The 14,461-nt window shown below is 35.5% G+C and overlaps 1 protein-coding gene and 1 pseudogene across 1 annotated transcript in view; one reads left to right on the plus strand and one right to left on the minus strand.

Moving 5' to 3' along the window:
• The window catches only part of XPR1 (xenotropic and polytropic retrovirus receptor 1), a 196,161-nt gene that overhangs the window by 30,394 nt on the left and 151,306 nt on the right, over window positions 1-14,461 (plus strand). The window lies entirely within an intron of this gene.
• LOC137761474 (coiled-coil domain-containing protein 25 pseudogene) lies at window positions 8,084-8,815 on the minus strand (annotated as a pseudogene).

A 14,461-nucleotide genomic window follows, 5' to 3' on the forward strand; every position in this document is an offset into this window, starting at 1 on the left:
CTAAAATTGTGGATATATATTTTTTTATGTGGAGGAGCAGACACACTTAGGACCCTTAGAGTCAGTCTTTAATCGAATAATGTTTTGAGGAATTTTTGGAAATAGATGCTAAAAACCTTTAAACTATATTGTGTTTTTACAATTCCTACTGTCAATGTGGTATTTGGTATTTGGGTATTTGGGGCAGATTAAATTAAGCTGCAAACTGAAAGTCCCAGCATCAGTGAATCAGTCACATCTTGACAATCAGAATTGTTTCGAGGCAAGACAATTTATTATAGATATGACAACAGAACTCCTAACTGTGGTACGCATTTGATGTAGTCAAATTCTGTCAAATTTACTTGGGTAAATATTCACACCTGTTTTTGGGGAAACTTCCTCCTTCCTCAGGATACTTTTGATACATATGATTTTCATATATATATATATATATATATATAAATTTATACACTTCATATAATTTATATACTAAATTTATTTTAGTTTGTACTCTGAATTATTTTCAAGTAAAACTTAAAACTTTATTTGGCCATCTTCTTTTTAAAATGTAGTATCTTTTGTTTAGAAGCATTAATGTTTTCCACTCTTGTGATAGAAAAATATGAGAATCTGACAGTCAGCCTAGGTCACAGAATTAAGAAATCGACATGTCTAATTGAAAGGGACATTAAAAGATCATTTTGCTTCACCCTTGTACAGTCAGAGACCATGTTAAGGTTGCATGGATCAGTAAGAACAATCAGGATTACTAATGCTATATGTGACAACAAAAGGAGAGAGAATTCGAGAGATTAGACAGACTAATACTGAAACATAAAAATACTTTTTTTATATTGACTTTATATTTTTATCCAAACGATATCTTTGAGTAACATTTTTAATTGGACATTTCCTTGAGTCTCTGTATTTTTAAGAGATTTATAAAGCATTACCTACTTTGAATAATTCTGAACTATTTGATTTGTTGGGCAAAAGCTAATTGTGTCTTTCAAGAAATCTCTTTCTACTAATTTTTTATTACTCCACATAATTCCTAGAAGTTTTGGGAAAGGTTTATAGAATTAGATAAAATAATTAGATAACAGTAGTTATAGAGGTTAGAATAAGGGGAAAATAAAGATAAAATAGTGATATAAAGCTCCAGTAAATTTAATATGTAGAATAGATACCATAAAGATCCTGGAAGAAAAAGCACATCAGGTAAAAATTAAGGAAATCTGAGTAAAATATGGACTTTAGTTAATAATAATGTATCATTATTGGCTCATTAATTGTGAAAAATATACCATACTCATCATGTAAGATGTTAATGACAGAGGAAACCGGGGGGTCGGGGGGAGTATATGGGAATCCTCTGTACTACTTTTGTAACTTTTCTGTAAATATAAAACTATTCTAAAATAAAAAGTTTATTAAAAAAATAGATGCCATAAGATTTATACAGTTGCCAGAAACTAATTGTAAATTCAACCCTGACTTTGCTGGAGTTCAGAGGATAGAGGAGAGCATGATTAATTTCAGAATTCACATAAGGTAAATTTATACCAGTTACTCAGAAAAAGATCAGCTCTTACTGAACATGAGATTTGAGAGAAATTCTTCCTTTGCACCTTTGTGAAGAGTATTTTGTTTGGTGTGGTGGATAGTATCCCCAACAGCTATTTTACAAAAAGCATGACAGTAAGTTTCATGAGGCTGCTTCTTACAGTCCAAGGGTATAATGTAAAAATTTATTACTCTGACCTACAAGGCCCTAAATAATCTGGTCCTATGTCTGTGACCTCACCTTCTGCCATTTTCCCTCTTCTTTACTAGGCTCCAGTCACATTGCCTTTTTTTTTTTTTTTTAACGTCTTTATTGGAGTATAATTGCTTTACAATGGTGTGTTAGTTTCTGCTTTATAACAAAGTGAATCAGTTATACATATACATATGTTCCCATATCTCTTCCCTCTTGCGTCTCCCTCCCTCCTACCCTCCCTAAATCAGCCCAAGCTTGCTGTTACAATAGGGCCTAAGCTCTTGCCTTTTGTTTCGTTAGATCCTTCTATAGTTGTGTCCTTCAAGAGGCCTTCTGAATACCCAATCTTATGTAGCCATGCAGTCACTTTGTATTACATCACCCTGTTTTATTTATTTATTTTTGCATATAGTTTTTTGATATCTTGTGTTTTTCATTGATTTATTAATTTTGAGACGATATAAGTCCCTTGAGACCAGAGATTTTGTCTTTTTTTTAACCATTTTATACTTAGTATCTAAAATAGGCACATACCTTACATATTTACTGAGCACATCAATGAGTAGGAATAAAAATGAATCCTTTCTCTCAATCTTCCTTAAAGCCAAAGTACCATTTATTTTAAAATTCACCTAGTTTGCTCCTTTGTTTTTATTTTTGTTTTTTAATTTTTAACTTCTCTTGATTTTTAGATGCAGAATTTTACCTGCTGGTTAGATGGCTAAGCATACTGTTTGTTGTTGTTTTATAATGCTGACTGTAATTTCATAAGATATAGTCTGAGGTGACGCACACAGCATTTCTTTAAAACCGGGCGAGAAGCAGATGATATGAGATCTTAGTTTATAAAGATTTTTTGGCATTGAGTTGTCTTGATGCCAAGCGTAGAGTTTCCTTTGATTGCTGAGAAATCATATTTTATAAGTTACTGGGTGACTGTATATTTTTTGTAAGACACTAAACCACTTCTTTTTGTTTTGGTATGTTTCCTTTCAAAGGTACATGAAATAGGCATAGATTTGAAAAATACATATATGAATTGTTGGAGAATTTTTTCCATATATATGTCTACTTAGTGGAATATATGTTTTAGATTATTTGAATTAAAATGGAAAGACCTAGAGGTGCTTTGGTTGTTTTCCTTTCACATTTTGCCTCTTTTGTTATTTTATAAAGTATTCCTTTTGATGGGGAGTATATAGCTAATGTTAGCCTAATATAGCTCTCTGATTCAGTTAGCTTAATACAGCTATCTGACTTTCTAAAATGGAATGAATAAGATATAGTTAAGGATGTAAGTCACTGACCACTGCTGCATTAGTCTCTGGTTTTCTGCCAGTTCTTTTTAGTCCCCCATCCCCTTCCCCAGTCTTATTAACAGATTTGTTGGATCATTTTTGCTTAGGTCTCCTCTGCATATTCAACTTGGTTAGCAGATGTGGTACAGTCTCCCTAAGCTCCTTAGAATTCAGCTCTTAGTGGCACTGAAGATGAAAGTATGCTTGTAAATTATTCATTCTGATTATACGCTTGAATGGACCGAGTCCACTTCAGGCATCTTCTTCCACCTCACCTCTCTCCACAGGTCTTTGTTGTTTGAACAGATGTGAGCTTCAAGAGGATGGAAGACCAAATTGCATTTCTAAAATACATGAAGTAGTTTTCGCATGTATAGGATTACTGTTAAATCTATGCATTCATAATACATTACTTTTCTTATGTTGTTTTTAATCTTGTGTCTCCCCTCCCCCCAGTTTTCCTTTTTGCTATCCTGTATCACTGTCTCTTTAAAAAATTTTTTTCTGACCTAGAAATAAAACCTTTTGATATTTGTAATAGGGAGAACTATATCTAATTTGTTACATTTTCAGCTGGGCAGTGGCAGGAGAGTATCTTTTCTAAGTTCCACTTTTCTATTAGTGTTGTTTTGTTTAGTCATTTATTGTCAACTTTCAGAAGTCCTTCTGCTAGTAGTAGGTTTATATTGCATGAGAAGACTATAGATGAGTAGAGAGTTTAACCTCCAGAATGAAATGCTGGATTCATTTGTAGCCACTGCAACCTTGTTTTGAAATAAAGAAATACAGATGGCTAAGGAGTGGAATTTGAGACAGGAGCCAAGCCAAAAAAATAATTGTCATCTCTTTAAGAATGATATATTTTCTATTCCCCATTAACTTCTTTTAGAAAGGATCGGGCTTCCCTGGTGGCGCAGTGGTTGGGAGTCTGCCTGCCGGTGCAGGGGATACGGGTTCGAGCCCTGGTCTGGGAGGATCCCACGTGCCGCGGAGCAATTAGGCCCGTGAGACACAATTGCTGAGCCTGCGCGTCTGGAGCCTGTGCTCCGCCACAAGGGAAGCTGCGGTAGTGGGAGGCCCGCGCACCGCGATGAAGAGTGGCTCCCACTTGCCGCGGCTGGAGAGAGCTCTCGCATAGAAACGAGGACCAAACACAGCCATAAATAAATAAATAAATAAATAATTAAAAAAAAAAAAAAAAAAAAAAGAAAGGATCAAAAGACCTGATTGATATTCAGAGACATATAATGGAGTTTTTGCTTCTGAAGGATGTGCTTATTTCATGTTTACATTGGAAAAGGATTGCATATTCATTTGTACTGTGGAAATGACAACTTCTAGGTAAAAAATATTATCACCTTCAAAAATATACTTGTGTATTCTTTAAAGATGTCCCTAACCTCAAACTAGCTCATGCATAGGAAAGATGTGCTTCTGGATAATAAATAGCATTACTATTCGAGTTGACAAAATATCTACTTCTCTTTCACAGAGAATTAAACATAATTTAATGCTCATTGTTAGGACATAAGATGACGATATAAATAGGTAGTAAATTATGTGATTAAAAATATGTATCAACTTTGAGTAGCATATAGGTAGGAAGCTAGAAGAAATGAAGAAGTGCTTTGAACAGGCTTTTAATCCTTTCTTTGCGACACTGCAGAGTATTTAAAATATTTTCAGTGTTTAAAGTTTTCCTTTGCGTATAAAAGTCAATAACACATAAGGGCACTGTGTCATTTGTCACATAGTGGTATTTCTTTTTTTATTGGTAAGTTTGAGGGAAGGTCATAAAGTAGAGAAGGAATAAATATAAAACATTAAGTCATGAAACAGAAATGTTCTGGGAATTATTGCTGTATACTCTACATTGTATATGAAAGGGTACTATAACACAGGAGTATTGAATATGACGATTTCAGATAGAATTTTCTAAACTAGTGTTAGAAAACTGGAACAATTGTTAAGGCTTAAAGTTGGCAGAATTTAAAGTTAAGGGAAGTTTTTCTTTATGCTCTTTTTTCTTTAGGTAGGACCACCTTAGGTGTTTAGTGAAAGAACACCAATGAGAAAGGTAGAAAGAGGCATAAAAAGTTATGATCAGAGAGTAGTTTTCCAGCACTAGGTTACATCATTGAATAAAAGAAACAAAAATTCCTGATCTCAAAATGGAAAAGATGCTCTAAAAATCATTTAGATTCTCAATAATGTTTAATTATTGAGGCAATATGAAGAAGGAATAAGGTATTCAATGGTTGAAAGAGTAGATAATCCCCTTTGTTAGTTTTCTGTGTCTGCTGTAACAATTTATCACAAACTTGGTGGCTTAAAGTAAGAGAAATTTGTTCTCTCACAGTTCTGGAGGCCACACTGTGAATCAAGGTATTGGCAGGGCTGCACTTCTGGAATTTTGGGGGGATAATCTACCTTTTCCAGCCTCTGGTGGTTGCTGGCTTCCTTGGCTTGTGGCCACTTCAGTCCAATCTCTGCCTCGTCACTTTGTTTTCTCCTCCATCTATTCTCTGTGTATCTAAGGACATTTCTCATTGGATTTAAGGCCATCTAGGTAATTCAGGATGATTTCATCTCAGGATCCTTAATTACATTGCAAAGACCCTTTTTCCAAATAAGATAACATCACAGGTTCCAGAGGTTTGACAAGGATAGCTTTTGCCTCCGATGGGGGTGGTTGTGGTCAGTTTTGGCCTACCATATCCCTAATCCAAATTGAAAAAAAAATACATTGTAATTAATGTTCTTCCTTCAAATTTTGTGCTAGAGCTAGAGCTACAACTGAGGCATTTGCATTCACATTCTGATCTACCCATGTTGAAAGGAGCAGTCAAATGATGTCAAAGAAGAATTCAAGTATGATACCCAAAAAGTGAAAAGCTGTCCAATAGATAGTCAGGCTTGAGTGTATAAAATATAGTATAGGACAGTTTATCTGCCTTAACCAAACTATCTTTCTTAAGAATTTCTTTTATATTTCTGATATCCTTCCTGGGGGAAACAAAAAGGCAAACCACTTCCTAGCATGCAGGTTAAGTGTCCTCTCCTCCCCCCAAAATTTTTATTATGGAAAATTTCAAAGATATACAAAAGCAGAGAGAATGTATACAGAATCCCATTTATCCATCACCCAGCTTCAGTCCTTATCAATTCAATGCCTAGTCTTGTTTTATCCCCCTTGATTATTTTGAAGCAAATTCCAGAAATTATATCATTTCTCTGTAAATATTTCTCTCTTTTTTTTAAGATACATTTTAAAAAATTGAAGTATAGTTGATTTACAATGTTGTGTTTCAGGTGTACAGCAAAGTGATTCAGATATACATATATGTATGTACATATATATATATTCTTTTTCAGATTCTTTTCCCTTATAGGTTATTACAAAATATTGAGTATAGTTCCCTGTGCTCTACAGTAGGTCCTTCTTAGTTATCTATTTTATACATAGGTTGTGTGTATATGTTAATCCCAAACTCCTAATTTATCCCCCCGCTTCCCTGTTGGTAATCATCAGTTTGTTTTCTATGTCTGTGGGTCTATCTTTGTTTTGTATATAAGTTCATTTGTATCTTTTTTTTTTAGATTCCACATATAAGTGATATCTGACTTATTTCACTCAGTATATTAATCTCTAGGTCCATCCATGTTGCTGCAAATGGCCTTGTTTCATTCTTTTTTATGGCTGAGTGATATTCCATTGTGCATATATGTGTATGTGTATGTACGTATGTATGTGTGTGTGTGAATACACACACACACACACACACACACACACACATACACAGCACCTCTTTATCTATTCATCTGTTTTTTGTTTTTTTTTTATCAGTGTCCTCCCAAATAAAAAAATGAGTCTTTATTATTACATTTCCAACTCACAACTCCAGGCTGAAAATGATTGGACATATATACACACACAATCACAGATTTCTGGAGTCATCTCCCACACCCCTTCTCACAATTTGGCCGAGTTATGTCTCAGGAAATCTTCCAGTTCAACCCCATACACCAACTTGGGATAAACAGAAACCCTGAAGTCTTGTGGTTTTACCCGCCACTCCAAAGTGCTGTTACAGGTGGAATATCTGTTGGAGGAGATATTTTTGCTGGGTTAGAATACAGCTGCAGACTCTGCGTGTGGTTAAAATGTGCATCTGCATGCCTTCTGACCTGCAGGCTTTGTGCCTTCCCCTTTCATTGTCTTGTCTCTTGCCACACGGGTTGCCTTGCAGGCTGTAATAAAAATATATCTTCTATTCAGAATCATCCTGGAGGGCAGGTGGTGCAGATGGGTAGGACTGCTACATATTAAGTTACTGAGTCTACAATTGAGAAATCTGAACTCTGGGGTTCTAACTCAAAATAAATATTATTTCAAGGTAAATAAACTACTTGGCTGGTTAGTGAAATGCTTAATTCTTTCTAAAACCATAACTGCCAAGTAGACTTGAGCTTTATGCTACATCCCAAGACAAAAATCAGGTAACCTACATCTTCAAAATGATTCACAGAGCATCCCTTCCTATTTCTCCCCTCAGTGCTGAGAAATGACTCTGGAGCCTGGAGTTTAATATACGCAGCTGGGGTTACTTGGTGCTCAGGTAAAAACCGCCATGAGGCCCAACCTTGATTAACACCGACTATTTATTTAAGTCTGATGGTACTTGGATGGAGGCTCTCAACGGGAAAAGGAAGGATGTAGCACTTGGAAGCCTGGACAAGCTGAGAGCTGAGGGCAGCTCTGCTAACAGACTCAGATGGCACAATGGGACATGACCATTGAAGCCAGCAACCTTCTGAAAATATCACTATCACCTTCAAAACCCATGTTTTTTTTTCCCTAATCAGGAAATCGAGGGTGAGGGGAACATTCCAAGAACAAGGGCAGCCAACCTTCATGAGGTACCAGGACATGCTCTGGCAAAAATATTTTCACTTTCCTAAAGTTATATGCTGTCTTCAAGTCCAACTATATTGTATACGTGTGTGTGTGTGTGTGTGTGTGTGTGTGTGTGTGTGTAGTTATCTGCTCCTTTTCTGAGAGCAGAAAAGGGAACAATTTTTTTTAACTCCAAAGTTGGTAATATTTGTAGAATATTATTTTGGTTGGTTGTTGTTTATGACTCAGAACACAGATGAAATCAAAACTTCTGCAACTGTCCCTAAATTCACATCTTTAAAAGGTCCTTTTCTCCATTCACATGAATTCATCTGAATCATTGCCATCCTGATTTGAAGACATATTCTCAACTTTCATTAGTGACGAATAGCTAGCTCCTAAGTTCGTCCATCTCCCTCTTCTTTTTCATCTCTTCTTTTTCTTTCCTTTTCATTTCCTGAATCTGGGCTTTCTTCTCATTCCTCTCTTCGCGGTCTCTGCATTCTTTCTCTGCCTCTAGGTCTGGGAACCGCTCCATTTTGGTCTTTTCCAATCGGTTCAGGATCTCATTCACTTTCTTCTCTACTGTCACAATTTTCACATCCTTCTGCCTGTGAAAGCCTATCTGTTCCACATCCATGTCGGCCGTTTTCTTCAGGTTAGACCACGAGGTATAGACCACATTGACGTTGTTCATCTTGCAGCCAAATATCTTCAGGCCAGCCATACTTTATCAGATCTTCATTTTCATATTTATCCTTTCCCATGTAAATAGTGTAAGCAGATGAGTTAACGCTGCTGTTGGTGAAGTAGAACACCATGATCCCGGCGGCGGCACGGCGACTCTGGCGCCGAGCAGTGGCACTCAGCTCTGGAAGCTCAAGATACCGGTCTATTCATCTGTTGATGAACATTTAGGTTGCCTCCATGTCTTGGCTATTGTAAATAGTGCTGCTATGAACATTGGAGTGTGTGTATCTTTTCGAATTATGGTTTTCTCTGGTGTAAATATTTCTAAAGGATAGTTTCTGCCCTAATTACCAAAATACAGTTATCACATAAAAAATATTAATAGTAATTTCTTAATATTATTAAGAATATCAGGCAGATATTTAATACTATTAGGAAATTTCTATTAATATATATTTTAAAAGATTTATTACTTTGACTAGAGACACAAATAAGATCAATCATATGATATACTGTGATTGATTAATAAGTCTCTTAATTCTCCATTGATCAATAGTGGTACCATCCAATATGGTAGCCACTAGTCACAAGTAGCTATTTAAATTTAAATTAATTACAATTAAAATGAAATAGTGTGATCTTCAGTCACACTGCCTACATATCAAGTGCTCAGGAGCCACATGAGGTTAGGGGCTACCATACTGGACAGCATAGAGCAATTCACTCATTGAAGAATGTTTTATTGGTTAGAGCTGATCTATAGGTTTCCCCTCCAACTCTTTTATTTTTCTTGTGTTTTCTATTTTCTTTAAAAAATGTTTATTGTCATTATTACTTGATGGAACAAACTGGCTTGCTTGGTTTTTTTGGTCTCCCAGAGTCTGGATTTTACTGATTGTTCTGTGGTATACCTTAACATGGTGTCTGTTCTCTGTATTTCCTGTAAATTTGTAGTTAAATCTAGAGACTTGATCTAAATCAGGTTAAATATTATGTATATATACTTTTTCCCAAGAACACTTTATAGGTGCTGGTGTGTACCTCTTTTAGGAGGGATATATAATACCAGATTGTTTCTCTTTGTAATCTTACTAGCTATTGATGATCATTGCCTAGCCCTAGATCCATGAATTTGTTAAGGTTTACAAAATGGTGATATATATATTTTTAAATTTTATTATTATTTATTTTATTTATGTATTTTTGTCTGCATTGGGTCTTTGTTGCTGTGCGCAGGCTTTCTCTAGTTGCTGTGAGCAGGGACTACTCTTCGTTGCGGTGCACGGGCTTCTCATTACGGTGGCTTCTCTTGTTGCAGAGCACGGGCTCCAGGAGTTGTGGCTCGCGGGCTCTGGAGCGCAGGCTCAGTAGTTGTGGCGCACGGGCTTAGTTGCTCTGCGGCATGTGGGATCTTCCCGGACCAGGGCTCAAACCCATGTCCCCTGCATTGGCAGGCGGATTCTTAACTGCTGGCCACCAGGGAAGCCCAGTGGTGATATTTTAATGCTCTTGTGTTTATTAGCCAGCCTTCTATAAAGAGAAACTTACCTTTGTTAATTCTTTGCATGGGAAAGGTAGGATGATGGCCTAATTCTTTTATTTTATAGTTTGCAAAATAATATTGCTGCTCTAACATTTTCCAAAGATGACCAGTGAAATGTTTTTAAGTGTTTTAATGAATTAATATGTTTAAACCTGTTTAGTATGTTTTGGTCCATTGTAGTTTTTATCCATATTAATGATCTGATTTTTAACTTTGACCCAGTAGGAGCCTTTTCAAGTGGTTTCCTCCTTCCTTTTGATATGACCCTCATAGTCTTTGATAGCTTCCTTTCTGTCTGATATGACAAAACTTTCCAGACTCATCTAACATATTTCCAGCCTGGGAGCTGGAATCAGCCATTTTGCCAAGGAGTCTTGATTCTTTTCGTGATAACCAAGGAGTCTTAATTCCTTTAGAAGCCACATACTAGCACTTCTTTCAAAGTATCATTGCTACTGAGTTATTCATTGTTTTAGACTTTGTTTTTCAGTGGGGAGAAATATATACATACATACCCACATATGCATAAATACATACATGTATGTATATATTTATATTTTAAGATAAAATACCTCATTCATTAAAGCTTAGATTCTTAGTATACTTTAGACTTGAAAGTGTCTGCTACAGCTGAAAAGGTGAACTGTGATGAATTTTAGGATTGAGTAATACTCTTTAGGCATGGTAACCACAAGTACACTTCTTTGGGATTAGAGTGTTGGGGGTAGGGAATCTGCCTATACAGATTAAATTTTCATTTTCTTTATTGAAGTTTGAGAGGGAAAACATAGTTTATCACTACGAGACTGAGTGCCAATTTGTGGTTCCTGATGAGAAATTGATCAGCTATGTTCTTGTTACAAAAGGTGCAATCAGTGAGATTGGAAAAGGAAATTGAATTTATATTGTTGTGTTATCACATGCAATTAACTTTGCATATACTCCCGAGGCACATGAATCTTGAGGTTGAAATATCTATACTTTGAATCAGGGCATTGCAAATCTAGTGTGATTAAATATATTTAAGAGTTTCTATTGTTCCACAATTGGTGTGCAATTCTAAAGTATGTTCTTATTAGGCTATTCAAAAAGGAATCTTTTGGTCATTATAATGGGAAAGTGAAATAGCTGAATTTGTGCATTTCTTTTATAAAGGATGGAACAGAATAACGTAATTTATATTGTAAGATTTATTATTTTTATACTCTTATATTTTCTATATGACATCTCTGTCATCTTAGTAGAACAAGGTTGTTATCCTTTTAGAAGACTACGACTAGTCTTTCTACTTAAGGAAAAATATGATCCCACTCACTCATGACGTGGTAAATAAGTTGGGGTATTTATAGCAGAGAGGAACTTTAAACAACACAAGAATAGCACAGCATATTAGGTAGATATCCTCAGGAACAGTTTATCTACAATGTACACAAAATAATCTTCATAAATGAAGTAGTAAGAGAATGATTAATGGAGGAGTTGAGATTTGATTTGGGTCTTGAAGCATAGTTATAGCTGTAGGAGAGGGCTTTCTAGGCACAGAGAAGCAACAGGACAAAATCGAAGGGGTGCAAGTATATAAGACATTTGGGGGGATTCAATAGAACACTTTAAATGAAGCTGAGGGTTATTATAGGAGAATAGTGAACTCTAAGGATGAGGCCAAATTTCCAAGGGGCTTAAATTTTTTAAAAAGTTGGACTTTATTTGGGAGACCAGTATACCTTAACATTTGGGGCTGTTAGTCTAATGCAGATGAAAATTTAGAGATCATTGTGAATGCTTTGTTCTAGTTTAGCAGTATCCAAAAACAGATAGTTAGAAGTCCAGAGGAATGCAGGCTTTAGGTATGGTACCATCCAGTCTTCAGCTCTGCTAAATAATTTTATGATTCCTGTAATTGTGTCCTCTTCCATGTTGGGAGTCTTCCAGCTGTCTGCCATCAACAATTAGTGTCAGGCTTCCCTGGTGGCTCAGTGGTTAGGAATCCGCCTGCCAATGCAGGGGACACAGGTTCGAGCCCTAGTCCAGGAAGATCCCACATGCCGCAGAGCAACTAAGCCCATGCACCACAACTACTGAGCCCACGTGCCACAACTACTGAAGCCCGCATGCCTAGAGCCCATGCTCCGCAACAAGAGAAGCCACGGCAATGGGAAGCCTGTGCACCGCAATGAAGAGTAGCCCCCCCTCACCACAACTAGAGAAAGCCCACGTGCAGCAGTGAAGACCCAAGGCGGCCAGAAATAAGTAATAAAATAAAGTAAATAAATTTATAAAAACAAAATCAAAAAACAGTTAGGGTCACATGCTCCCTTCAAGATATTGGAAAAAGCAGATTCATAATTTTAAAAAAATTATTATTGAAATATAGTGGTTTACAATATTGTTAGTTTCAGGTGTACAGCATAGTGATTCAGCATTTTTGCAGATTATATTCTGTTATACATTATTACAAGGTAATGGGTATAATTCCCCATGCTATATAGTATATCCTTGTTGCTTGTCTATTTTGTGTATAGTAGTTTGTATCTGTTAATCCCATACCCTAATTTGTCCCTCCTCCTTCCCTCTCCCCTTTGGTAACCACAGGTTTGTTTTCTATAGCAGATTCATAATTTTTAATTAGCTACATGACCCAGAATATGCACAGAAGCATTCTTTTTTTCCTGAGATAAATTGACATAAGATAAAATTAACCATTTTAAAGTGTACTGTCATCCAGTGGCATTTAATACGTTCACAGTGTTGTTCAACCATCACCTTTATCAAGACACAGAGCATTTTTAAATGGAATTTACTTAAACTGAAAATGAGGTTTACTACAAAGTAATTTTTGGCATATGTTTTTGCTTGCTAGTTCTTCAGTCAGTCTATATTACTTGTAGAAATATATTTCTTTTTAAATTCTCCCTTGCATTCATATTTAAGATTATAATTTGGGGGAATCAAAGAATTAACTGTAAGGATAGAATTTTTCTTGTTTTGATAGTAGTTGGAAAATAAAGAAGGTCAGAAAACCTGAATAGAATTTTTGTTCACTTTTGAATAGAACGAAGTAGTTTAACTTAGAATTGTTTTTTCAAATTAGAACTATGCAGAGAGGCATTTAGAGTTGGTAAATTCTAGTTTTTAAAGTGCCTACACAACACCATCTGAATAGGGCTTGGGGATATAGGACCTCATTCTTCTCTGTTCTTACTTATACATTGTGTGTTATGGACAGAAAGGTGAAGGTTGTGCTTCCTGATTTTAGTTTTCTTTTTCTTGTTCTTACCCTAACTCTCCAAAAACTCTATACAATGTTAATTTGGAACATCCCAGTAGAAGCAGAGTGTTGATTGTTGCAAACATAAATTCTGGGCATTTATGCAAAATATTTTAGATTTTAACTTTTATTTCTTAGAAGAGATCTTTCGGGGTTCTGATTTTGCTCATGAATGTCTTTAATCTGTATACTAATTTTTTCTCATGGTCACTTGTTCCTTCTGTGGAGGTGGTAGTGTTGGTGCTAAAGTAGTAACATGAGGAGGATGGCAGTGATATTTCTAATTAGTGTTTCTTAGTTAGTTCTTTTAGAAACCCTAGTGAGAAACAATTAGGTCAAATTAATTTAGAAAAGCTGAGAAGACTATTTAAGGCACTATATTCAGTCAATATGATACTATGCAGCTTAATTGAACATGTATTACAAATATGAATTTTCAGAATTATCAAATGGGTTTAATAATTAGCCAATAGTTTTTGCCTGCTGTTCCTATAAACAGTAGCATCTCAGTTGCACATCTTTTATGATTTAAAAGACTGAGTCTAAAGACGTATCTTTAATTTTCTGCTTTTGTTTCACTTAACAAACACTTAGTGATTATGTACTCTGTTCATTTGAGGTAGTGCAAAGGATTGGAAATAGATATTGGTGATGGTTGCACAACATTGTAAATATACTTAATACCACTGAATTGTACACTTAAAATTGGTTAGAATGGTAAAATTTATGTTACCATATAAAGAAAAGAAAGAAAAATCTCATCAGTAAATATATATTTCTGGAATGATTTCTTTGTAGTTATGAAATTTTTTAGTGAAGATTTTGTTACAAGATTATTTTTAATCCTATACTCCTGGTGTAACTGATTCCTACTTTTAGCCATAAGTATTTAGAAGAAGAACAGGAAAATATAACCTCGTTATGACTTTTCTTAGTTTTGAAAGTCCTAGCCATGGCAATCAGAGAAGAAAAAGAAATAAAAGGAATCCAAATTGGAAAGAAGAAGTAAAACTGTCACTGT

The sequence above is a fragment of the Eschrichtius robustus genome, chromosome 3 (assembly GCF_028021215.1).
Source record: "Eschrichtius robustus isolate mEscRob2 chromosome 3, mEscRob2.pri, whole genome shotgun sequence".
NCBI lineage: Eukaryota > Metazoa > Chordata > Mammalia > Artiodactyla > Eschrichtiidae > Eschrichtius > Eschrichtius robustus.